We start from the raw sequence: 27532 nt of genomic DNA on the forward strand, positions 1-27532 counted from the left end.
AAATATTTTTACTATTAATAGATTCTTGTACATACTTAGGAATGGCTACATCAGACTATTGTGCGTTTTAATTCCCAGTCCTGTAAGAACCTTTTTGGTCTACTTTTCATATTAAGATATATTCCAATATTCCTTTAAAAGTATAAAGATACAGTATTCCTTAATGATCCTTTTAAATATTTCTGTCTAGGCATTTTCTTCTTAATGCACATTTTACGAGCCTTTCCCCTTGAAATATGCAGCTTTTGTATTTTTAAAATTTAATTCAATAAGTGTATAAAAATAATATAGGACCTTTATCCTTTAATCTATAAACTATAAGAAAGTTAGCATCAAGCCACTTCCTAGAAGAATGAAATATTCTAGGAAATATTAAAAAGGCAGAATATTATATTTCCCTGGATAAGAAAAGGAGAAACATGTTTTAAAGACAAAGCAGCTCCCTGCCCCCTTGCTTCAGCTCTAGGGTGTTGGGATTAAGACATGGCCTCCAGGACATACTAGGTGTCAGGCGAAAGCCATTATTCGGAGTTAGAGACTTTATCCTGCCACAGTAGAATAGTACCATGGGTACTGGGAGGGGTAGTAGTAGTAGTAGTAGTTGTTGTTATTGTTGTTGTTGTTGTTATTATTATTATTATTAATTAGATTTGTATGCCGCCCTTCTCCAAAGACACATGTTGCATGAGAAGGAAAGTTACTAGCCACAACAAATTCCTTTCTTAGAGTCCAAGGTCATCCTTTGTTCTGCACCAGCGGATGTACAAAGGAGGTCGGTGGAATTCCCGCAACCGGATTGGTCCATGTGATGACCTTGTGGGTGTGAGGACGAGGGGGAAACCATAACTTGGGTGGGGTACTGGAAAGAAGTTAGTATCAGGATGGCTACTGTATAATGAACCAACATAGCTCTGTTAATAAATCGAACCTTGGATGCGAGAAATGGACCGGAACTGATTTATTTATCAAATGCTATTTGGAGCGCTGACAGTAGGATTAATGCTTTATCTAGCAACACAAGTCACAACATGGCACCTGGAGAGATTACATCACCCAGCAAGATTCAACCAAGCTCAGGGCTCAAAAGATACTGCAAAGTTGCCTCATGGCCCCAATCAGAATACATTTTTTAACATAGGAACAGGAAGCACCAAGGTGGGGCCCAAGAGTGGTTATAGATCACTCTCCCTCTCCCTCCCTCCCTCCCTCCCTCTGCCACTCTCTCTCTCTTTCCCCTCCCTACCTCCCACCCTTTCCCTCTCCCTCTCCCCTTCCCTCTCCTATGCGCTTTTTTTGCCCAGGACCTCAAAACCACGTGGTCCTATCCACCATTAAACCATCTTTTCAAACAGTGTCCATGTTTCCAGTGTCTTTCTCTCCACTTTGAACTGAACCCAGATGGACATTTCTTCCAAGAAAACAAATAAAAGGATTTTCATGTACTAAAGTGCCAAATGGTTTTAAAATGTTATAATTCTACATTGACATTCACCCAGCTTTGTTAATGCCATTAACAGGATTTGAAATTAGCCCAAGGATTGCTTGCCAGATCAGTTGCATTTGCTGGAACATATTATGGCATTATTAAGTTTAATGGTATTATTTTCCTTCTTCCCGGAACTGCTCAGAATTAAGAGCACTTTGTTTTTTAAAGAGATGACATCCAATTTCAAAGGGCATTAGTATTGAAAGGCAAGAGAGAAGTACCATATTTTTCAGAGTATAAGATACACCTTTAATCCCCCCCCTTCCAAAGAGTATGAAAACTTGGGTGAATCTTATACACTGAATGTAGCCCCATCTACCTCTACTCTTTAGAATCTACCTGCCAGCAATTTACCTCCTTGCAGCAAACAGCAGCAGAGCTTGCTTAGCACAAGCCACTGATTATCTGCCTCCTGACACTCAGCTGATTGATTGAAGTTGCTGGCAAGCCCACCTGCTAAATTGAAAGTGAAACTAAAGCTGCACTGAGACAAATTGCTGGAGGGATCAGACTGTGTGGAAACTGTTTGTTTTTTTGCTGCAAGGAGGTAAGTCAATAACTATAAATGCCTATAGAATGTTCAAATTAATAGACTTATTTTTTAAAGCCTGCTTTATTATTAACTTAACAAAATGAATAAGCTTCTTAAAATAAATGCTTGATCTGAAAAGGCCCAGTGCTACTGCATCTTCTTTTAAATAGCAGAGAATACTTCTAGAAAGCCACATCAATTTTAAAGATTTGTAAAAGTATAATCTGAAATGTAACAGTGTCTTGTTTTAGTGTTAAGATAATGCAGCTGAGTTAAACCCTCACTTAGTCATGTTTGGAGTAGATCTATTTAAATAACTGGGAGGAGTTAGTATGATTAGTGTGATTGCATTCAAGAAAACTCTCTGGGATTAATATACTGCCATAATGTACATTTTTCCAATTCCTTGCTACTTCTATGGGTCAGGCACAAATGCACAGAAATATACAGCAAACAGTGTCTATCATCTGTGTTGTTTGCTGTTTGGCAAATTGCTGGGAGGCAGAGGCCTTTTTCTCTTGTTTTCCTCCCCCAAAACTAAGATATGCGGTATGTCTTATACTCCAGTGCATCTTATACAGTACTCCGAAAAATACAGTAATCGTTGAACATTGAGAAAAATATAACTTTCTTTGGAAATTGTATTTATTTATTTTTATTTATTTATTCAATTTTTTAAAATATAAACATTTCATCTTTCATCAATCAGTGTGTTATCTGAGTATAGCTTTTTGTATCTTAATAATTAAAATTTACCACCATAATAATTATTTATATCTATTCTTTTATTACTACTAATATTTAACATATCTGCTATCATAATATTTCTCTTCTTAACTTATTTGACTTTATAATATATTGTTTTCATATTTATTCTCTAACCATTGATAAAATAACTTTCATATATTATAATAATCAGATTCTTCCTTTCCTTTAATTGCAAGTGTTAATCTATTCGTTTCTCCACATTCTAATATTTTCTTAACCCTGCTGTTCTGTTCGGGTCGTATGTGACCCGAAGCCAAGTTTGAGTCCCTGTAAAAAATTTTCCCTGCATATCTGAAACTTGAAATTTCATGTAGTTTCATCATTTCAGGGGTTCTCTCTATGAGAATTTTTTTTGGGGGGGTGGGGGGCTTAGTTTTTGCTGGGCAAAAAAAGTTACAAATCTTATGTTCCTGGGTCACCCTGACCCGGACCGAAAACTCTTCATTTGCAGTGCTTATGTTTGGTCTTTTTGAAAGCTTTTTTCACTTGGAAAGTAGTCTGAACATTTCTGCACACAATGATATGAAAATTGAAATGAAAAAAGTAAATCTTATTGGTTTATTTTGTGGATATAATGCACGCCCCTCCTGTTTTTGTGAAAAAGTTTTCAATTTATGGATAGTTTTGCTTGCAAAATGCATTCTATTTTACTAAAGTTGGTGTGGGATTGGTAGCTTGAACATTTCTGAATATAAGAAAAATATAAAGGAACTGAAAAAAATTATTCTTATTGGTTTTTTAACATCAGAAATAAGGCCTCCCCCCCCCTTGGCTGCTTGCAACCATTTTCACTTTTTATTTTTTTATGCTCCAAATCCGAAATATTCTTTAAAATCTTAGGCATTCATTTACTCAATTTAACAATGCTGATCATCAAAAAATATTTTTGGGGTGGTGGCTAATTGTTTTCTGGGCAAAAAAAAATCATAACTTTGAATCTGTTTCTGTTCGTATGTGACCGGACCAAAAATATATTTTTTAGGTACTTGAATTTGATCTTTTTGAAAACTTTTTCAACTGGAAAACTAGTTTGAACATTTATGAACATAATGATATGAAAATTGAACTGGAAAAATTGAGACTTATATTTTTATTTTGATCAAAAAGCCCCTCCCCCCATCCTTTTTAAATTTCGTGTCAATTTCTATTTTTTAAGGCTACAAATCCCTAAGGGATTTTCCCCCAAAAGGTTTGATATACTAAATTGAACATTTCTGAATATAAGAAAAATATAAATGAACTGAAAAAAATGGTTCTTATTGGTTTATTTTTGCCACAAAAGGGCCACACCCCCCTCGGCCTTGCTGTGTGCCATTATTGTCACTGTTTATACATATTTGTCTAGAAATATTTGGAATATCCTTTTGAAAATCAACCACATTGTAGCCAGAGAACTAATTTTATGAAACAAATCCATTTTACTAAAAAAAAGTATGTAAGTTTGAAATTAACAGCATAATTTTTATATAAATTGAAATAATTGAGGCATACTTTATGTGCAAAATAAACCAATATGCATCAATTTTTCCAGTTCAATTTTCATATCATTATGTTCAGAAATGTTCAAGCTACCAATCCCACACCAACTTTAGTAAAATAGAATGTATTTTGCTAGCAAAACTATCCATAAAGTGAAGACTATTTAAAAAAAACGGGGGGGGGGGGCGTGCATTTCATCAACAAAATAAACCAATATGCATCAATTTTTCCAGTTCAATTTTCATATCATTATGTTCAGAAATGTTCAAGCTACCAATCCCATACCAACTTTAGTAAAATAGAATGCATTTTGCAAGCAAAACTATCCATAAATTGAAAAAAAATTCACAAAAACAGGGGGGGCGTGCATTATATCCGCAAAATAAACCAATAAGATTTACTTTTTTCATTTCAATTTTCATATCATTGTGTGCAGAAATGTTCAGACTACTTTCCAAGTGAAAAAAGCTTTCAAAAAGACCAAACATAAGCACTGCAAATGAAGAGTTTTCGGTCCGGGTCAGGGTGACCCGGGAACATAAGATTTGTTACTTTTCTTAAACAGAACAACATCTTTTCTTCTGTCGGGATCTCTTCACTTTTTCCGATGTTGTGCAAATTCAATTCCAGCTGCAGTTATTACATGAATAATCAAATATACATTTTCCTTACTATAATTTTCTGGTAAAATCCCCAACAAAAATAGTTCAGGTTTTAGATCAATATGTTGTTGTATCATCATCTCCCACCACATACGAATTTTTCCCCAATATTTTTTTTGCTTCTTCACATGTCCACCACTTATGATAATATCACCCTGGTATCTGAGGACATTTCCAACATTTTGACTGATTTGTGTTTAAACATTTTTGCAAATTTTTCGGGGGGGAAATGAGTGGAAATGGAGTCAAATTCCAAGTTTATTGTTGTAAACTCGGATACAATCATGTTTGTAAATTTTATTTCCTTATGAATGATAGCATATACAAACCATATGAATGTTGATACATGATTATGACAGTTAAAATATATTTATTAAATTTATATTTCATTCAGGAGCTCAGAGGGGCATATCCAAAGTTATAGGTATAGGGAGATATGCCCTTCTGAGTTTTATGTGCGATACCAGCTACAACACACTCTGGGCCAGGGCAGGGTTGTAATTATTGTCATCTGAGAAGTTGACTGTTTCCATAGACACATTTTATAAAATAGAACAATGAGAAGGAAAAAAAGTTAAAAAAAAGAATACAATAATGAAACCAATAAGGACCATTTTCAGAAGTTTCCTGAAGCTAATAGTTTTGGCTAGTCATAATCTTCTGTGAATGATTTTGCAATTTCTATAAAGCATTTTAACGTTTGTATCTAGATGAAAGGTTAAATCTACAAAATTGGCTGGTTAAATATCTGTCTCAAATTAGGTAGAACAACTGATGCATGTTTTTGTCAATTGATTGAAAAATCAATTAGAGGTGAATTATGTTTGTGTTTGACATGTATGGTAGTTGTTAATACACATTCACACACATGGGCAACTGGTATAAATAATAATAATAAATTTAATAATAATTTATTAGATTTGTATGTTGCCCCTCTCCAAAGTCTCGGGGCGGCTCACAACAATAATAAAAATCAATATAACAGTGAACAAATCTAATATTAAAAGGAAAAGATATATAAAACCCCAGCAATTAAAACCATACAACACATACATACCAAACATAAAATATAAAAGCCTGGGGGAGGTGTCTCAGTTCCCCCATACCTGGCGATATAGGTGGGCCTTGAGTAATTTGCAAAAGACAAGGAGGGTGGGGGCCATTATAATCTCTGGGGGGAGTTGATTCCAGAGGGCTGGGGCTGCGACAGAGAAGGCTCTTCCCCTGGGGCCTGCCAAACGACATTGTTTGGTCAATGGGACCTGGAGAAGGTCAACTCTGTGGGACCTTATCGGCCGCTGGGATTCGTGCAGTAGAAGGCGGTTCCGGAGGTATTCTGGTTCAATGCCATGTAGGGCTTTAAAGGTCATTACCAACACTTTGAATTGTGACCGGAAACTAATCGGTAGCCAGTGCAGGCCACGGAGTGTTGTAGAAACGTGGGCGAATCTAGGAAGCCCCACGATAGCTCTCGCAGCCGCATTCTACATGATCTGTGGTTTCCAAACACTTTTCAAAGGTAGCCCCATGTAGAGAGCATTGCAGTAATCGAACCTCGAGGTGATGAGGGCATGAGTGACTGTGAGCAGTGACTCCCTGTCCAAGTAGGGCCGCAACTGCTGCACCAGGCGAACCTGGGCAAACGCCCTCCTCGCCACAGCTGAAAGATGGTGTTCCAATGTTAGCTGTGGATTGAGGAGGATGCCCAAGTTGCGAACCCTATCTGAGGGGGTAAATAATTCCCCCTCAGGGTAATGGACGGACAGATGGAATTGTCCTTGGGAGGCAAAACCCACAGCCACTCCGTCTTGTCTGGGTTGAGTTTGAGCTTGTTGACACTCATCCAGACGCCAACAGCCTCCAGGCACCGGCACATCACTTCCACTGCTTCGTTGACTGGACATGGGGTGGAGATATATAACTGGGTATCATCGGCATACTGATGATACCTCACCCCATGCCCTTGAATGTTCTCACCCAGCAGTTTCATGTAGATATTAAATAGCAGGGGGGAGAGGACTGACCCCTGTGGCACTCCACAAGGAGGTCGACCTCTGACACCCCACTAACATCGACTGCGACTGACTGGAGAGGTAGGAGGAGAACCACTGAAGAACTGTGCCTCCCACTCCCAACCCCTCCAGCCGGTGCAGAAGGATACCATGGTCGATGGTATCGAAAGCCGCTGAGAGGTCAAGAAGCACCAGGACAGAGGACAAGCCCCTGCCCCGGGCCCACCAGAGATCATCCATCAACGCAACCAAAGCAGTTTCCGTGCTGTAGCCGGGCCTGAATCCAGACTGCTGAGGGCCTAGATAATCAAAAAGAAAATAAGTTTGGAAAAACACTTGCCACTGGTAGTCTAGTCCAGTCAGCTTCAATGTGGATGTTAGGACTGAATAAATGTGACAAAAGGACAAGCAGAAAATTGATTAGATTCATTCTGAGCTGCTGCCTCATTGTGTGTTGGGGTGGGGTGGAGAGACGATAAATGAGAAAGTAGACATGCAGGAAAATTGTGTATTCAGTCTGGCAGATAGGTTTTGTCATCTCTTTGCAATTAGGTGATGGATGGATTTCAGACTTCCTTGCCTTGTCAACAAATGCAAGTGTCTTTACATTCTTTTTCTGGACTTATTAGTTTACAGGCTTTAACTCAGGCTGACTATACAACGTTCTTATTTCTTTCCAAACAGACCACATTAGTGCGATCCAATCTGAAGTGATTTACTGAAGGACAATTGCCTCTGCCCTATGTACATGGATGTTGCTTGTCAGGTGCATTTTCAAATGTTTGACACTTAATGTTAATTTTGTTTCAGTACATTCATCTCTTAGTGCTGGTGTTCATTGAATTAGATAATATACATTTGTACAGCATCTCACCAGAACCTGCTGGATTTCACCCCTAGTTTGAATAAAATGCTTCATTTCTATGCATTCAGTACTGTAGCTTTATATTTTGGCTTCAATAAATAATAGTAATGTTATCCTTTTCCATTCGTATGTTCCTGAAAGCAGATTAAACCAGCTGTTTTGTGTAATGCAAGCTTTCGATGGTAAGCCTCAACTAACTCTAGTAACAAATCAATAAATAGCCTTTGTGCATTTAACCGCACTTGGAAACATCTTCTAAAATTGCCTAGTGCCAGTTCTAACTTTTATTTTTGTTAGCTGTAGCCTTAATTAGATAAGTGTTGGCACTGTCACTGTATTCTGCGAATATTTCATTCTTCTGAAGACTACCGTTGAATTCCTGGATATTCCTTTGCATTTAGAAGCTCATGATCCAAACTGATACTGGCATTCTTTTGAAGGGTTATCTTCCTTCCTCTCTCTGTCTAAAAATCTGTATCTAGTTTAGGACACCATAGATGTGTGTGTGTGTGTGTGTGTGAGCATGTTCTTGTTTGTAAGGGTGATTATCAGTTTGAATCAGTGGTGAAATCAATTTTTTTTACTATCGGTTCTGTGGGTATGGCTTGGGCATGGTGTGGCTTGGTAGGCATGGCTTACTGGGCATGGCAGGGGAAGGATAATAAATAATAATAATGTATTGGATTTGTATGCCGCCCCTCTCCGTAGACTCGTGGCGGCTAACAACAATAATAAACACAACATGTACAATCCAATAATAAAAACAACTACAAACCCCTATTATAAAACCAAACATACACACAAACATACCATGCATAACTTGTAATGGCCTAGCAGGAAGAGCTATCTCAACTCCCCCATGCCTGGCGGTATAAATGAGTCTTGAGTAGTTTACGAAAGGATACTGCAAAATCTCTGTTCCCACCCCACCCTGGGGCCAGTGAAAGGTGGTATTTGCCGGTTCTTTGAACTACTCAAAATTTCCACTACCGGTTCTCTAGAACCTGTCAGAGCCTGCTGGATTTCACCCCTAGTTTGAATAAAATGCTTCATTTCTATGGAGTCCATTTTAACCTGGATAACAATGAATTAATCAGTTGTGAGGGGTGGAAATAATTTGTTCCTATCTCTGTGAGAAATGGTGGAAAGCTTGCATTCCTCAGGACAGGAATGTAGAGAATGTCAATAAGCAAAGGTCCGTCAGTGCAGTTTGTGCTGCCTGTAACCTGTGAAAAAGGTTTCAAAATTAAAGCTAAGAGGTCATGACATGGAGCAAGGGCAAGATTGTCAGAGTCAATCAATCATTGGAAAATACTTTAGTTTTGGTGTTACCATTAAAATTCATTGGTTTTGTTCCTTCTCTCTTTTTTTTTTGCAAAGGAAAACTTTGAATGTTTTTCTTAGAGACCCTCCCCATCACCTGTTATATATTTATCAATTACTGTTGAAGTCTGGAATCAACCTGTTTCCCCTTCCCTTCCCCCCATTGCCTCATCCCATATACAGTATTTAAATTCTGCATCATTTAAACTACACCACGCATCTGAAGGAGTAAGGTACAGCTCCCAAATCTTTATAACAAAAATGTGTTAGGCATCAAAGGTGCTACTGGACCCTTTTGATTTTTGACTGTAGATTAACACAGCTCTTCCACAATGAAAACAGATTGATGTATATGTGAGATCGCTGCAAAGATTCCTATTGTGGCAGTAGGTTCAGGCATGCACTGTTTCTGTTTGCTGAGCACATGGTCTGTGATCTCAGAGCTGTACTTTGTTCCCTGATCAACTGGTGGATGGAGCTGCATCCATCCACTAACAGCTCTATCTAGGCTTGAGAGTAGGATAAGCGTATTGGAAGGGTGCTGCAGTGAGAGTGAATAAAAAGGAGGCAAACTGGAACAGAGGAGTCTAGCTGGGCAAGAAGATGTTGAAATCATGCTGAGATTTGTTGAGAAATATTTGAGATTCATTAAAGACATTTTCATCATTTGGACCCATTAAATAATTCTCTCATTATAATTTCAACAATTTCCAAACCACCATCAACCTTAGTCTAAAACAGTGGTGGCGAGCCTTTTTTTTTCTTGGGTGCCAAAAGAGTGTGTGCATGCGCTATTGTGCATGCCACACCCATAATTCAATCCTGGGGGAAGGAAAAAACAGCTTCCCCCACACCTGGAGGCCCTCTGGAGGCTAGAAAGGGTCTGTTTCCCAACATCTGGTGATCCCAGGTGAATAATCTACAGAATAAATCTACCTTATTGATGTTACTCTTAAACTACACAATGGATATTTTAAGTGCCACGTAATACAGGAAAGTTACAAATAAATTTGTATAGCCACATGCTTCCAGCTTTCAGTCAGAACACAACCGCGTCTGTCATCTATAATCAGGCTCTACACTACAATTACATTTGTTTTGACCCATTTGACATAGATGCTTAATTGACGAAATTAAACTAGGCATTCAGGAAACTGAACTACATACCCAATGAGATCAATAGACAAATCAATAGAGCCAGATCTATTCCCAGAAGGGTCCCATTAGAGGAGAGATCACAGAAAGAGAACAACAGTGGCTGTCACTTACAGCTCAAACCTCTCAAAAGCATTGTAAAATAAACTGGACAATGACATTGTATTTTCTCTAGCATTGGCAGGCCCATACTTCCATATATAGACAACCCCCCCAATCTGAAACAGATTCTCACAAAAAACATAGGGGCAATTATACCAACATGAAAATCAAACTCTACAACAAACCTATTTTACCTCCATATTTTATACCAACATTACAGGCCTCAACACGTTATGCACATTGGATTATAGACACCTTCACATGCTCTTCCTGCAATGTGATAAAGGTGATTATTTACCAACAAGGTTCTACATAGGGCAAAAAATGCAATATTTTTGTGCAAAAAGACCTAAAGGACACCCCTTTGATATCAGGACTCTGAAGAAAAATCTTATTACTGTATAGCATTTCAATCTCCCAAAAACATTTTATTTTGGAAAAAAATAGTCTTTAACAAAACACTGAGTAAGAGATTGTTGCATTTACACACATCAACAAATTTCAGGCAATCTTACAAAGACTTGACAAGCACAGTGGTTTTTTTAAAATACAATTATCAATGGATTAGGTCTTGGGTATCAAATTTGTCACATCACGTTGCCATCATATGATGTTTCATAACATTTTCCCCATTCATGGAGCTGCGATGGGCTTGGCCTCTGAATGACACATCTGGCCAGTGGGCTGCCAGTTTGACACCCCTGGATTAGATGCTGCAATCTGTCTCATGTTCACCTGCATCTGCATAACCAGTGAACTTTCCTTTTCTTCACACCCCCACCTTATCCCAATTTAAATAATAATTCAGTCTAGCCACTTTGCCAAAGTTGTTTTGATACAGCTCAAAAAATATAAGCCATTTAATAAGTCAGACAAGGTGCTACCATACTCCTTATTTTACAGAAGGACACATCTTCACACAGAGAGAGTCACTTTTGCTGAAGATACACTGCTCTATTTCTAAATACTGGACTGTTTTATCTAGAGCTAAAGAGAGGCTAAATGATACTGAAGTGGCTTTCTCTAGCAGTTTTTGGTTGGTAGAATGAGGTCTCCTCTCTTTTTTGTCTCTTCAAAGACCTCTCTGCTGGGGAGTTTTAACCCAGAGTGTTTACAACAGTGGTGGGCTGGATGAGGGGTGGCCTGGATGAGGGGTAACGCAGTGGGGTTGTGAAAATGGAGCTCCACCCCAGAGCACCCAATTTGAACTGAAAGATGTTGAAAGACAATGCAGGCCGTCCTGCATAAGCCACACCCACAATGTTGTAGTAAAAACTTTGGTAGCCCTTCACTGGTTGTAAATGATTTCGCCACCGGTTCGGCTCACACTGACGTGATGCTTCCCGCTACCAGAGCTACCGGTTCTAAGAACCAGTCTGAACTGAGAGCAATCCATCACTGGTTTACAAGTTCTTCCCAGTCTTGAGGACTTCAAGAATCTTTCTCTGGAATGTCTTTGAACACAACTCTTCATAAATGTTATCACTGCCTAATCCAATCATGATGGATCATCATTTTTTTTCTAAAGCCAATATCAAATCTTCTTCAGCCAGTGCTAGATCTAGATTTGTCTGGAATTATGAGCCATCATACCTCTTTTAAGTTCTTTCACTCTAGCAAACTTTTCTTTTAAATCACTGCCTTCATTGCCAGCTCAGAAGCCAAGTTCTTTTTCCCTATGAGAAACATGTTCTGGAAAACTGAGTTATATTTCTACTCCACGGTTAAATTAAAACGTCTGGCTGCTTATGGATGTGTTTGAGGACATGACAGCTGTATCAGAAGTTTCAACTCCTATGTAAGTTAGATTTTAATGAACTTAGATGAGAAGTGAGGAGGATAAATGACTTGACATCCTAAAGAGCAAACAAGCTGGAGAGAGAGACGGGAGATCCTGAAATGAGACATTAAAACACGGGAGATCCTGAAATGAGACATTGAAACAGTCATAAAAATTCTTATGAGAAGAAAACAGAGGAAAGGTTTAAAGATGCTATCAGGATGAATAGTGAGCAGAAAGAGATCTACAGGCAAATGGAAATAATGGCTGATAACTAAAGAGGGATACTTGATGATACCTCATTTCTGTAAGGTGGGACTCAGGCATGCTAAAACTCATAAGAGATGAAGCTGAGAAAGGATGCAGAACAAGATTGGGCGAGTCGAGGAGACAATAGGCTCACTGCAGAGGAAAAGTGGAGAAAGAATAATGGTGAATAGGAAAAGGCCAAACTTATTTGCATCTGTGTTCTTTCAAAAGACAGAAAAAAACCTTTCTATTATGATTAAGAAAAAGGGGCATGGAATGCCTCTCAGGATTGATAAAGGTATTGTGAGTATCCATTTCATTGTTTTAAGCAAAGATTCCAGGAATAGCTACCAGACTTTGCCCTAACAAATGTAGGTGACTATCAGAGGACAGAAAAGAAATACAGTACAGAAATCTTTCAGCTCCTAGAACCAATATAAAACCATCCAAATTTATAGCCCAGATCTGACAGCCCCAGGTAAATTATCTCCCAAGGACTAAAATCACTAGCCATGATTTTTTTAAAAAAAATTCAAAAATCATTCTAACAGTTTTTAAAAAGATACCTGTGAAACTTCAAATGCTGAGGTAAGAAGGTAGATCTTATTGTCAAACAGCAGGTTGGGCAAGAGACAAATTCTACTTTATCAGGAGGCAGGATGAGTTAGTTGAGAACAACTGGTATCAAACCAACTTTATTTCTTTTTAAGATTAAGGTGATTAATTGGATGGACTATATTGTTTTGGGAATGGCATACTTTGAACTTGGTAAAGCAAAACTCTTAAGCTCAATCAATATTAGGACCAGATCATTATTCTAAAGGCTGAAGTTTATTTATTTATTTGTTTGTTTTGTTTTGTTTTGTTTGTTTGTCAAACATTGATATACAGTTTCCAGCAAGTTAAAAATGAAGACAATTAAGACTATCATTATTTATGTAGAGGAGTTCAGAGCTAACCTTGAAGAAGGAATGCAAGAATGGTTAGAAAAACATCCACTTAACACTGGTAAGGAGAAGAGGCTGAGAAAAAATGCTCAAGATAACCCTGTTTGATATTCTTTAATATAACAGGGCACAGGGGAAACTCTGAAAGGCTTTCAAGATTCTCTTAATATATCCTGAAACAATAACAGTAGTCTTGTAGTGGTCCTGGTAGGGCTGATAGTATTTATTTTAAGTTTAAAAGATTCTGATCCTCCCCCTTCCCCTCCTTTTAATAGTCTTCTGCTCTGGAGTCAGAGAAAACCTGTCTCCATTCATAACATCCATTGTTTCCTTAAAGATAATAGAACTCTCAGGCAGTGCTGAAACAGATCAACAGCATGAGCATGGGAATTTTAACACCTATGGCCCTACTCTTTACATATGTGTCTGACCAGGAAGGTCTTTCTTTGATAAAGGAGATAACAAACAAAACATTTCCCTTAATCATAAAAAGACATCTGTTTCCTGCTTTTTCTTTCTCCCATCATAGAACCATATATTTTACTCAGACATGTCTTTCACCAAAGGCTTGAAATACTATAAAAGTCCTGCCAGTGTTCCAGTCTAGGGCCAGCTGCCCCAAAAGCAAATCTTGTATTGTTTTTGGACCAAATAAAGAAACCTCCTTTCCAATATCTTGCTTCTGTATCTTGATTGCTTCTAGATTGGAAGAAAAGAACCCAGGGAAATTCTCTCAACAGTAGCAAATGTATCGATTGAAAAAAAAAAAAAGCTAAGTTATTTTCTACCATTTCATTCTGGCTACTTATCTGGCAACATTTTTCATTAATCAGGATACCAGTCAACAAGGTTGGGATAGCTTACTCAGTGCATGCAGTGAAATGAAGTTAGTTTGGATGTTTGGAATGTCCCTTACAGCTCCTATATTTTATAAAATTGCCGTTGGTACTCACTTAATATGTCCCTTCTTGTGGGGTGGAGTTAGGCTCCAAGAATGGGAAGACACTACTCTTTAGCTAATCAAAACTAAGTCAGAAGAATAAAAGCACCTCTGTACCATCATACCCTCTCTTTTGATGAGGAATGATATTATAGATCAACTGGGTTCTCCCAAAAACCTCCACTACTAACCCTCGTATAATTGTCCAGCCTGGTGAAAAACAAGGGAGAGGCTTGTTTTAGGTCCACCATACGAGAAGGGACATATCAGGTGAGTACCAACACCTATTCTCGATAGTGGGTGGAACTATTCTCCGAGAATGGGACACAGCAAAGCCTAGTGTACCCTGGGAGGGTCAATCAAGACTGACTGGGACCCCCTCAACCTGGACCACCTGTCATAATACCCACCAGCCAAACAAAGCCTCTTCCGAGGCAAAGGCCTTCAGTTTATAGTGGTGGATGAGTAGCATCGATGAGGACCAGGTGGCCGCATGGCAAATCTCTTTGATGGAAGCCCGTGAAGCCCAGGTGGCAGAGGTTGCTGTGCTATGGGTGGAATGGGCTATTACATCAGACGGTCTTGGCAAAGAGAGACAGTCCTAAGAGGATGAAGATGTTAGGCAGGCAAGTGACAGGCGTAATGGCTATTGGCAGCAAGCACCTCAATCGGCAGGCTTGATAACTTCCAAACAATCAAATTTAACTGTAATGAGCGCCAAATAGAGAGCCAAGGCTTAGGGCCCACCTGCTTGCACTAGTATTGTCCGAGAGCAGTGAAAATCAGTTATTTATAGTCAAAGGGCTAAACTGACTATGGGAGCACAGACTCCAGCTAGAGGGAGAGGCACGGTGGCCACTCAAGCTCTAGGCTTCTGCAGCTTATCCTCCAGGTCAGATAAAAAAGTGGTCCCCTCTCCCTATTTATTATTTGCGCAGTGTAGGCCAGCAACCCGATCTGCTGCCGATGAAGGCCTGCACTCGCTGTTCCACAGCCGATAATTCACACTTCAAAATCGAACAGGCCTTCAGCTGGTGTGTCTACCTTGGTGTGTCCTTGCTAAGAGAGGTGTCACTGGCAGGAAACTCACAGAAATGAAGAATTCTGAAGAGAGACTGAAGTTAGACAGAAGAGTAGAGATCCTTCAAGGATGGGAGGACACAAGTCCTTTATTGCTAGGACTGAGTCAAAAGAGGCAGTGCGATGGTACAGAGGTGCTTTTATACTTCTGACTCAGTCCTGATTGGTTAAAGGACAGTGTCTTTCCATTCTTGGTGGCTAGCTCCACCCATTATGGAGAGGGTTTTGCCAGGGCAACCTTGCCTACCCAATTATGAGATGGAGCAGACTGCTTCCATTTTCACCTTTCAGCACCAAACCAGGAGCCTTCACAGGCAGTCCGTTTTGTGACAAACTATTTTTGTGTTGAATTGTCGGTAAAATATAAATAAGCAACATTAGTTACATTTATGACAACCGGATTGCAATCCTGATTCTCATGGTAAGGAAAGGGGAGTCAGCCTTGTGCTGATATGTTCTCAGATATGTCCATCATTGCCCCATCTGCCCTTCATATTTTTAAAATTACATTTAGTTTTAAATGAACTGGAATACAGTAATGCCAAACAAATCATGTGACTTGTTTAAAATAAAGTCCCTAGGGCTAGATTAGGGGTGTCAAACTCAGGACGACATATCGTCACATGATGTACCGCAACTTTTTTCCCTTCACTAAATTGAGGGAGGGTGTGGCCAGCACATGACACATCTGGCCTGAGGGCCATGAGTTTGATACCCCTGGGATAGATACAATTCCTACAAATACCTTAAAGGCATTTGATTGGTGGCTGTTACCTACCTATAAACAAGATGATGGTAGAAACATTGAAAGAATTCAAAAGGTTAGTGGGTAGTTTGTGACTTGTTATTTTGTCTGCCGCAGTACTAGGTTCTGACACCATATCTGCACAATATTTTGTATGTTTCGAATATGTCCACTGGCTTAAAAAAATGCCAAGCTTTAAAAATCAAACATAAGGAACAAAAAACTATTTTGTTCTTAATGTTTTCTGCTCAAATACCATCCTCACAGACAAAACTAGGAAACTAACAGGTCACATTGCTCCGCTGTGCCATTCATTGATTTTTAGAAGGTTAGCTAAAATAACCTTGGGTTTTTCTGCTTCTGAGCTATCCTAAGACTTCTAATCTTTCACCATGCCCGGAATCACTGGAGTGAACGAAAGCTGTTTATCTGACCTTTAAGTCTGATCTTGGAATATCATTTTTCCAAATCTAATTACCAAATACATTAAGGTTTCCTGTTTCTTGAGCACTTGCTGTGATCCGCTTAAGAATGAGCAAAGGACAAAGATCACCTCTCTCTCTCTTCTTTTGACTTGATTTATACTTCAAAGCTGCCAAGGTGCTGACAGTTCAGGCTGTTTTCATTAAGTCAAAAGCTGCAGAAGAAGATCCTTGGTAATTACAGACAGTATTGTCTGATGGGAGATAACACTATGTTTTTATTCTCGCCATAAAGATGAAAGAAAGTTGTCTTTTATTTCTTTTATTCTGCTGTCATTTTTAGAAGACCATCTAGATCTGTATAGTAATAGAACATATCAATGAAAGAATAGAAGAAGAGATATAGGAATAGAAGAAAGGTATAGGAGATATAGGAGAGCAATAGGACAGGGGACGGAAGGCACTCTAGTGCACTTGTACTCACCCCTTACTGACCTCTTAGGAATCTGGATAGGTCAACCATAGATAATCTAAGGGTAAAGTGTTGGGGGTTTGGGGATGACGCTATGGAGTCCGGTAATGAGTTCCACGCTTCAACAACTCGGTTACTGAAGTCATATTTTTTACAGTCAAGTTTGTAGCGGTTAATATTAAGTTTAAATCTGTTGTGTGCTCTTGTGTTGTTGTGGTTGAAGGTGAAGTAGTCGCCGACAGGCAGGACGTTGCAGCATATGATCTTGTGGGCAATACTTAGATCTTGTTTAAGGCGTCTTAGTTCTAAACTTTCTAGCCCAGGATTGAAAGTCTAGTCTTCACCGGCTCTCTCGATTTGGGGAACTTTCTTGCGGGAGGCTGGGAGGGGATGGAGGAGAGAGCATGAGGAGGGAGAAAAGAGGGGAGTTCCCCCCCTCCCCTTCCTCCGGCCTTTGCCTAGTTAAGTCTTGCAGCACTGACTTCCTCTAGGGCAGTGGTTCTCAACCTTTCTAATGCCGTGACCCCTTAATACAGTTCTTCATGTTGTGGTGACCCCCAACCATAAGTCTAGTGCCAATTCTCCAAACAGAGCTTTAAGCTGATTGGCAGGAAGGTCAGAGTCACACACGCACTATAAACGCCTGATTGGTAAGATTGTAAAAATATGTTTCAAGGCACCAAAATAGAAGCTTTATTTCCTAACACCATGGGAAATTTGTCTTTTTCCATGGTCTTAGGCGACCCCTGTGAAATGGTTGTTCGATCCCCAAAGGGGTCCCGACCCCCAGGTTGAGAACCACTGCTCTAGGGTTTCTGGGGCTCTTTCCCCCCTCCCTCCTCTGCCTTGCTTTCTTCGTGTGCCCGCATGCAACTGGCTGCCCTTTACTGTGTATAAGGTGATACTAGAAGTCTGAGCACCCTGCTATTGAAGAGTACACTAGCAAAAATATTTTGTATCAGCTCCACAATAAAGATGCATATTCAACCACAAACGATGTTATCTATGATTCTCAAACTTTTATCAAGCTGTGATGTCATGCGCTATTTGGGTTTGGGCATAATGCTTAATCTTGGTTGTGAATAACAAACCAAGGGAAAACATCAGCTGTCCTGGTACTGAATTCAAGTACAGAAAGGGTATGAACTGGTTCCCGTTTCATACTAAAATAGTTCATTTAACCAGAGTCTAGTAAACAAATTGTATTCAATTGAGCTCACATAGCAGGCTTGTTTCAGTACGCTGCGCTGAGACTTTGACTTGATTCAGTACGCTGAATCAGTACATCAGTACATTATGTCAGTAAATGGTGAATCATCCATGAGTCTCTAGCTTTGGAATGGGACAACTTGGCACAGCCAACTCACTGTGGTCAACTTGCCACAACCAAGTCAATATGGCCAACTCGCTGCAGGATAATTCTACAACTCTATTTAATTATTTAAAATAAAATAAAAACATTTTAATTGTTGTCATTCACATTTCATTCTCTCTCTCTTTTGCAACCTTTATTTAATTATTCTATTCCATTCTATTCTTTGATATTAGTGCAACTCTTGTCCTGCAGTGAATTGTCTTGCAGCTGAGTTGGCTGTAGCAAATTAGCCATGGCAAGTTGGCTGGGGTGAGTTGGGCATGGCAAGTTGGCTATGCCAAATTGTCATAGATCCTTCCAGCTTTTGTTGATTCTCAAAGTTGACGTCCATATAGAAACATAGAAACATAGAAGACTGATGGCAGAAAAAGACCTCATGATCCATCTAGTCTGCCCTTATACTATTTTCTGTATTTTATCTTAGGATGGATATATGTTTATCCCAGGCATGTTTAAATTCAGTTACTGTGGATTTACCAACCACATCTGCTGGAAGTTTGTTCCAAGGATCTACTACTCTTTCAGTAAAATAATATTTTCTCACATTGCTTTTGATCTTTCCCCCAACTAACTTCAGATTGTGTCCCCTTGTATTCACTTTCCTATTAAAAACACTTCCCTCCTGGACCTTATTTAACCCTTTAACATATTTAAATGTTTCGATCATGTCCCCCCTTTCCCTTCTGTCCTCCAGACTATACAGATTGAGTTCATTAAATCTTTCCTGATACGTTTTATGCTTAAGACCTTCCACCATTCTTGTAGCCCGTCTTTGGACCCGTTCAATTTTGTCAATATCTTTTTGTAGGTGAGGTCTCCAGAACTGAACACAGTATTCCAAATGTGGTCTCACCAGCACTCTATATAGCGGGATCATAATCTCCCTCTTCCTGCTTGTTATACCTCTAGCTATGCAGCCAAGAAACCTACTTGCTTTCCCTACCGCCTGACTGCACTGTTCACCCATTTTGAGACTACCCCTAAATCCTTCTCTTCTGAAGTTTTTGCTAACACAGAACTGCCAATACAATACTCAGATTGAGGATTCCTTTTCCCCAAGTGCATTAGGAACACATATACTGTGTTTCCCTGAAAATAAGATCCGGTCTTATATTTTTTTGAACCCTGAAATAAGTGCTTGGTCTTATGGCCATGCACTCCAAAGCCCGATTGGGCTTATTTTCAGGTGATGTCTTATTTTGCGGGGAAACAAGGTATTTTCTCATTTGCGCAGTAAGTCCTATTTGAATTTAGGTGGTTGGAAATGCAGAGAAACAATAGATAAGTAAAAAAAGTCAAACTACCCATGGACTTTCCAGTTGTGTCTCTGTGTTTCATAGGATAATATTGTGTATATTACATTTATTTGTTTTATTTATTTATTCGATTTTTATGCCGCCCTTCTCCTTAGACTCGGGGCAGCTTACAACATGTTAGCAATAGCACTTTTTAACAGAGCCAGTATATTGACCCCACAATCCGGGTCCTCATTTTACCCACCTCGGAAGGATGGAAGGCTGAGTCAACCTTGAGCCGGTGATGAGATTTGAACTGCTGACCTACAGATCTACAGTCAGCTTCAGTGGCCTGCAGTACAGCACTCTACCTGCTGTACCACCCCAGCTCAATCTACATAATCTCTATTTATTTAGTAATTGTATCTTCATTAGAAATCATTGGTCAATGTTATATCAGTGGCCTACAGCCTCTGCAGCAAAGTCATTGCAAAGTTAAATAACTGCTCTCACACAATTGCTTCACTATAACCAGGCAAAGATCAGTTTAGGTAGGTTGATTTGAATATATCACTTTAAAGAAGTGGGCAATACTGTGGTCCATTCTAACAATAAACTCCATTGCATATGTGGAAGAAAAATACTATAAAAGCAAGGAAATTAAGTGATAATTAAATCCTGAAGGCAGATAGGGCAATTAAAGCAATCAGAGGCTTTCAAGGTTTTTTCCCCCCTTAATTGATAATCACAAAACACAGTTCACATTAAAGTCTATCAGTTCATTCTCGAATAATTGTTCTTAGTAATAAACTTTGATCCTCACAGAATCAAAGCATTTCTCTCAGAATAGGAATTAGTTACAGTTTATTCTTGTTATTTGAATTTTTGAAGGATTAATCCTAGATCACAAGGGGGTACGTCAAGCAGACTTCTGCCTGCAAGGTTTCCTACAGTTTCTACAGTATTTTAAAAACGTATAAATTGAATGGCTGCATAAAAAGCAACCAACATGAGATGTTCCATGTAAGGAAATTGGGACAATCTAGCTCAGTGATGGTAAGCCTTTTTTTCCTCGCATGCTAAAACAATGTGTGCGCGCACACGTGCCCACATACATGCCCTCCTCTGCTCATTCACACAACCCCACGCTGTTCCTTTGTGCATCTGCACTCCCCCCACTGCCCCCCCCCCCCAGCATCACAACTGATTCCTGAAGCCTGGGGATGGTGAAAAAATGGCCAGATGGCCAACCGGAAGTTCAGAAACTATTTTTACCATCTCCACACTTTTTCGCCATCCGCACACTTCCGGAGTCTTCTCTGAAGTCTGGAGAGAGCAAAAATGGCCCAACAGGCCAACCAGATGTTTGTTTCTCAACTTCCAGTTGGGCCATTTTATTTATGATTATTGCAATGCGCTCTACATGGGGCTACCCTTGAAAAGTGTTCGGAGACTGCAAATAGTCCAGAACTCAGCCGCGAGAGCTGTCATGGGCGTACCTTGGTACACCCATATAACACCTTTGCTCCATGAGCTGCACTGGCTTCCTATTAGTCTCCGGGCACAATTCAAGGTGTTGGTTATTACCTATAAAGCCCTACATGGCTCAAAGCCAGACTATTTATGGGACCGTCTCCTGCCGCATACCTCCCAGAGACCAATAAGAGCTCACAGAATTGGCCTCCTTCAGGTCCCGTCAACTAAACAATGTAGGTTGGCGGGACCGCGTGGAAGAGCCTTCCCTGTGGCTGCCCCAGCTCTATGGAACCAACTACCCCCCGATGTCCATACTGCTCCCACCCTACTAGCCTTCTGCAAGGCCACAAAGACCTGGCTTTGCTGGCAGGCCTGGGGGCCATGAATTGTCCATCTTTCATGGCCAATTTTTTTTAATGAATGGCGTGCATGCATAAGATTTGATTGGTTTTTATATAAATGGGTTTTATTGGGATTAGTTTTTTAGAGTTTATATTCAAATTCTTTTTTATTGCTGTATCTTTTTGTATTGTTATTATGTTGTAAGCTGCCTTGAGTCCTTTGGGATTGGGTGGCATAGAAGTCAAATCAATCAATCAATCAATCAATCAATCAATCACTGTCCTCGGGCTTCAGGAGGCTTCCAGAAAGCCTGGGAACAGGAAAAATGGCTGAAAAGAAGCTCAAAAACCAGCTGGTGCTGACGTAGGGTGACGTCACATGCCCTCCGATATGACTCTGCATGACACCTGTGTCACACGTGCCATAGGTTCGCCATCACGGATCTAGCTGGTATCACAAAACAGGAGATAGGTCCAGAATATGAAGACCTTGGAGAGAAAAGATTTGAAGACTTTCATCCTCCTTCTCTATAATTTCAAATGGTTCTGTTACAGTCATTTGAGATTCGTGGAAAATACAGTACCAGAGGCAGGCAATTATTTTTCCTGTCTAATCTTTCTTGTTTGGAAGGAATAGAAGGAGAATTATATTACATTCAAAGTTGTTTTACTTTCTGGTAAATATATTACTTCTAGTTGTATTCTGGAACAAAATAGATGCTCACATATTTCTTCTGGCAATTGATGATAAATTTGTTCCTATTTTCAGGATGATAGCTATGGGGAGAGTGGCTATGAGCTTTCTGCCCAATTTGAAATTTCCCATGCCTTTATATTTCTTGTATCTGCTAGAAAATCCACTGGTGAGACTTAGAAAACCTTTCAAGAGTCTTCCAGCTCAAGATAAGTAAAAGTTGCAGTGGGAAGGAGGGGAAAAAAAGGAAGAATTCCTTTGTGCTTGTACATAGGCATACAAAACTTTGAATTTTTAGTCATGGAAACTATTCCACTTATAAAATTTAAGGTGTCTTTTCCTGAATGAAATAGCCTAGTTAAGCTGGTATCTTTGATTGCTAACAAGTGCAATCCAATTGAAACTTCAGTTCCTTATTGAAAGGAGCACAGTAGCTTAGCAGTTAAGATGCTGGGTTTGCCAACCAAAAGTTGGTCCTTCAAGACCCAAGCACTGTGTGATGGGATGAACTCCCATTCTTGTCCCAGTTCCTGCCAACTTAGCAATTCGAAAGTATGCAAATGCAAGTAGATAAATAGGTATCACTTTGGTGGGAAGGCAACAGGATTCCATGGGCCTTGGTGTACATTCATGCTGGCCACATGGTCAGGGAAGCATCTTCAGACAATGCTAGTGCTCTCAGCTAGGAAATGGATCTGAGCACACACACACACACACACACACACACCAAGAGTTGGACATACCTGGACAAGAACCCATTTCAGTAGGGATAATTTTGTGAGCATTGTTTGTCTTCATTTTGCTAGAACTGTCTGTATTCTATGAGCTTTAAAGACTGAATGCAATACTGTCACCTTTAAAATATCATAAGAAAATTCATGTCAATAACTTTGTCCACCTGGCTCAGAGTTAGGCTGCTTAGGATTTATAAGAATTGAAATCGAGCTTCTTTGGGAGACATCTAGTTGGAAAACTAAGGGGGAATAGGATATTTTGATGTTTGTAGGATGGCATCTTAGGTCAAGCTTTGTTTCTGTCCTCTATTTCTGCTGATAGCAGCTGTTCAGTGTCAAAAAACATTTGGAGGTAGAGCTGGCTTTTCATATTCAATTCAATGCAATTTCTTCAATTTCTATGCCGCCCAACTCCCTAGGGACTCTAGGCGGCTCACAGCAAAAATATAAAACATCAATAATAATTAAAAAACCTCTAAAATAATTTACAATACAAACAGTTAACCCCTGCATACCATTCATGGCCAGATCTTGCTAGTTACCACCATAAGATCAAGGGCCCCAGACCTGTCGGAAAAACCAGGTCTTTACCACTTTCTGGAAGGCCAATAGGGTGGGGGTAATCCAGATCTCAGGAGGTAACTGGTTCCAGAGAGCCGGGGCAGCCGCAGAGAAGGCCCTCCTCTGCAGGCCCGCTAGCAGACACTGTTTAGCTGATGGGACCCGGAGACGACCAACTCTGTGGTCTTCCTGATGCTTTCTGACAGATGGTATGTGGGACACTTGCAACATATTTCAATTAGATGGCCCATCTGCAGTGTCAGTCCTTGAGAAGATTGCTTTAGCATTTTGCCATATTTTTCAGAAGCACAATTCATTTCAGGCCTGCTATGCCAAAGCGATGATGCCAAAAGCTCCCCAGGTGACAAGACAGGTGTCTGGATGTGACAAATGTCCAGATATGAAGACACTTCATGGAGATCACAATGCTCTGGGGTAGAGAAGATAAACATTTAAAAGACAGCATTCCATGTTAAGGGGCAAGACAGCAGGACTTGCAGTGTTTCTGCTGTTATATTTATAAATATGACATTTTAGGAAGCTTAACAAACCTGAAAGGGAAGAGTCATTGTTTGTATGGTAATGAAATGTGTCCTTCCTTTCTGAAGAATGTATGAAGTAAAGACAAAATAATTCATGGAAGGGGAAGGAACAATTGTTAATGTTTCTTTTGAGCATGAGTTCATATCCTGTACTGAGTTTCAAACTACTATATTAGAAATCAAAGTTAAAACTAGACCAATTCAAAACCTAAAATCCATTAAAAATACTAAAATTCAATTTAAGCAACCCTAACAATCTCTATCTTAAAAACCATTCAGTCACATTCATCCATATCTCAATCATAACGTGGGCTGCAGCAGTACATCTATGTTTGATAGCCCCAGGCCTGCCGACAAAGATGTGTCTTCAGTATCTTCCTAATTAGCCTCCTATTTCTAAGAATGTGAGTGGATTCCCATATCCCACATTGGTATGACAATCTGTTCTTACATGCATAGAACATCACTCTTGTTTTTGCTAAATAATTGAACTCTTGTTGCATGAATAAGACATAATTTCACCCAAACTTTATCTGTCAGTAGCAGCTTCTTTGAGTTTTTCGTAATTTCACTTTTGTGTTATTAGTTGGTAATACTTTGTAACCATCTTGTCTTTTGTTACTCTCTTTTTTAAATTGCCTTTGATTTTTCAAAGCATTGGAGCCTTTTCCCAATGAATTCTAGGGTTTCTTAAAGCAGCAAATAAGAGCCTAAGATTCCACTAGGTACAAATTTCTATTTGGCTATAATGGCTATTCCATTTTCATGGGATTTTCTAGGAGTTGCCTGTTACTGTATATCCTGGGTGGGAATAGCTGCCCAGCAATGGTGGCAGAAATGGCCAAGTGAGTACAGTATACTGTCTTTACAACCAGCTACTGAAAGCTAATGACACCATTCTCTCTTCCACTGGCCTAACCTCTGTGCAGCATGGACTCCTTTCTGACTGTCTTTCCCAGGACACAAATTTCTGCAGGTGTTGTATTCCCTGCCTATTTTTCAACCCTTCTGGTTGAAAACTACATTTCTCTTTGAACATGCATCATATAGATTCCAGGTAAGAGCCATGGTGGTGCAGTGGTTAGAATGCAGTATTGCAGGTTAATTCTTCCGATTGCCAGGAATTCGATTTTGACCGGCTCAAGGTTGACTCAGCCTTCCATCCTTCTGAAGTCATTAAAATGAGGATCCAGATTGTTGAGGGCCATATGCTGACTCTGTAACCTGCTTAGAGAGGGCTGTAAAGTATTATGAAGCTGTATATAAGTCTAAGTGCAACTGTATTCCGTATACAACATGGGATACTTTCTGTCTGGATTTCTTAGGAGTTGGGCCTCTGCAGGCATATACTCCTTGCCCACCTGTCAACTCTTACAGCTACCCAGAAATTTGCGACCAACTTCCAATTTGCATGCAAATCTCCAGGAGGGCACAACCCACAGTTAGAGAACCTCTGTATTGTACCAGAATCAGATCCTTTTGCTATTAAGTGGTACAACTAGCATAAAGCCTCTTCTGCCAATTAAAGTTCTGCACTATGCATTCTGTAAAAATTTCCCCACGTTATGCACAGTAATCAGGTTATGCTTTGGAAATATTTGAATGCGTAAAGCATTATGCACACAGATACACAATAATAGGATGTATTTTTTTTTCCTAAATCATGGAAATTAGGCCAAAAGAATAAAGTGTACATCCACTTGATGAAAAGTACAAGGTAAAGTGAGCACAACAGAAAACAAATTGCACTTTTGTGTTTTCACCTTGGCGAAGCTAGAGGAGCAATTAAATACAGCAGATGCAATGTTTATACAATTGTTGGAGTGCTTCCTGTTTGCCACTGTAGATTATAACATCTGCCAAAGTAAAGAGTCTATATAAGGGAAAGACTAATTTCAAGCATGTTGCAAAAACCATTTAGAGGAAAACATCCTCGGTGTTATGCAAGTTGCTTTTTTTTAATTCAGAAATTAAACTATGGTGGAAAAGATGTTAATTTATCCTGCGATGGTAGTTTTGTCAAGGATTTGAGAACTCTAAAATGGATGTTCAGCCAGACATAGCCGCAACAGCTGTCAAGGCTGTAGCTGAAGGAAAATATTCCGGCCTCATTTAGATGCATCCCCAAGGAATTATCATTTCTTTCCCTTACTGTTACGTATTTCCTTAGATATTTGCCCTATTTTTAACATATATTTCTAGATATCGTGGGGCTTCCCAGATTCGCCCACGTTTCTACAACACTCCGTGACCTGCACTGGCTGCCGATCAGTTTCCGGTCACAATTCAAAGTGTTGGTAATGACCTTTAAAGCCCTACATGGCAGTGGACCAGAATACCTCCGGAACCACCTTCTACCGCACGAATCCCAGCGGCCGATTAGGTCCCACAGAGTTGGCCTTCTCCAGGTCCCGTCGACAAAACAATGTCACTAGGCAGGCCCTAGGGGAAGAGCCTTCTCTGTGGTGGCCCTGGCCCTCTGGAATCAACTCCCCCGGGAGATTAGAATGGCCCCCACCCTCCTTGTCATTCACAAATTACTCAAGACCCACCTTTATCGCCAGGCATGGGGGAACTGAGACACCTCCCCCAGGCTTTTATATTTTATGTTTGGTATGCATGTGCTGTATGGTTTTAATTGTTGGGGTTTTATATATACTTTTTTAAATATTAGATTTGTATTACTATTATATTGTTTTGGTTATTGTTGTGAGCCGCCCCGAGTCTTCGGAGAGGGGCGGCATACAAATCTAATAAATTATTATTATTATTATTATTATTAAATCATATATCAAAGTGAATATAGGTGGGCCTCGACTTAAAACAGTTCAGTTAGTGACCGTTCAAAGTTACAATGTCACTGAAAAAAGTGCCTTATGACCATTTTTTACACTTAACCACCATTGCAGCATCCTCATGGTCATGTGATCAAGATTTGGATGCTGGGCAACTGGTTCATATTTATGATGAAGGCAGTGTTCCTGCGATCAAGTGATCTTTTTTTTGTGATCTTCTGAAAAGCAAAGACAATGAGGAAACCAGAATCACTTAACAACCCTGTTACCAACGTAACAACTGCATTGATTCATTTAACAACAGTGGCAAGAAAGGTCATAACATGGGGCAAAATTAACTGTCTCACTTAGCAACAAAAATGTCAATTGTGGTCGTAAGTTGAGGGCTACCTGTATTCACTTCCGTGTGTGATTTATTGGCTTGAGTGGAAGAACTGAAATTGGCATTGTGCTTCTGATCTAGATCAGCTTCTCCAACCTACTTGATATGTTGATCCTCGTTGTCTCCAGCCAATATATGTGTCAATGTTTCAGGTAACATCTGTATTAAGTCAAAGTCCGAGTCAAAGTATTTCTCAAAGTTCCAATTTATTTCTGGAGCCATCCAATGAAACCTACACAGGGAAACCTGGATCTGAGTTTCCCCACTCAGTTGAAAGTTCAGATCCCTTGTCCCCCACCCACAAACTTGTCACATTGCCCATTCAGATTGTGCCAGAATGGCCAGTCCTTTCTTTACTTCCGCCCCAATGGGTGGATG

At 39.7% G+C, this 27532-nt stretch overlaps 1 protein-coding gene across 2 annotated transcripts in view; it reads left to right on the forward strand.

Moving 5' to 3' along the window:
- The window catches only part of GALNT18 (polypeptide N-acetylgalactosaminyltransferase 18), a 424313-nt gene that overhangs the window by 104821 nt on the left and 291960 nt on the right, over positions 1-27532 (forward strand). The window contains exon 1 of one of the 2 annotated variants that reach the window (XM_070735544.1): positions 1979-2033. The exons of the other annotated variant lie outside the window; for it this stretch is intronic. The gene's annotated coding sequence lies outside the window, so the exon portion shown is untranslated. Of the gene's footprint in view, positions 1-1978; positions 2034-27532 lie in introns of those variants that run through there. 2 annotated transcript variants of the gene reach the window in all.

Source organism: Erythrolamprus reginae, chromosome 1 (assembly GCF_031021105.1).
Source record: "Erythrolamprus reginae isolate rEryReg1 chromosome 1, rEryReg1.hap1, whole genome shotgun sequence".
In the NCBI taxonomy this organism is placed as follows: Eukaryota; Metazoa; Chordata; class Lepidosauria; order Squamata; family Dipsadidae; genus Erythrolamprus; species Erythrolamprus reginae.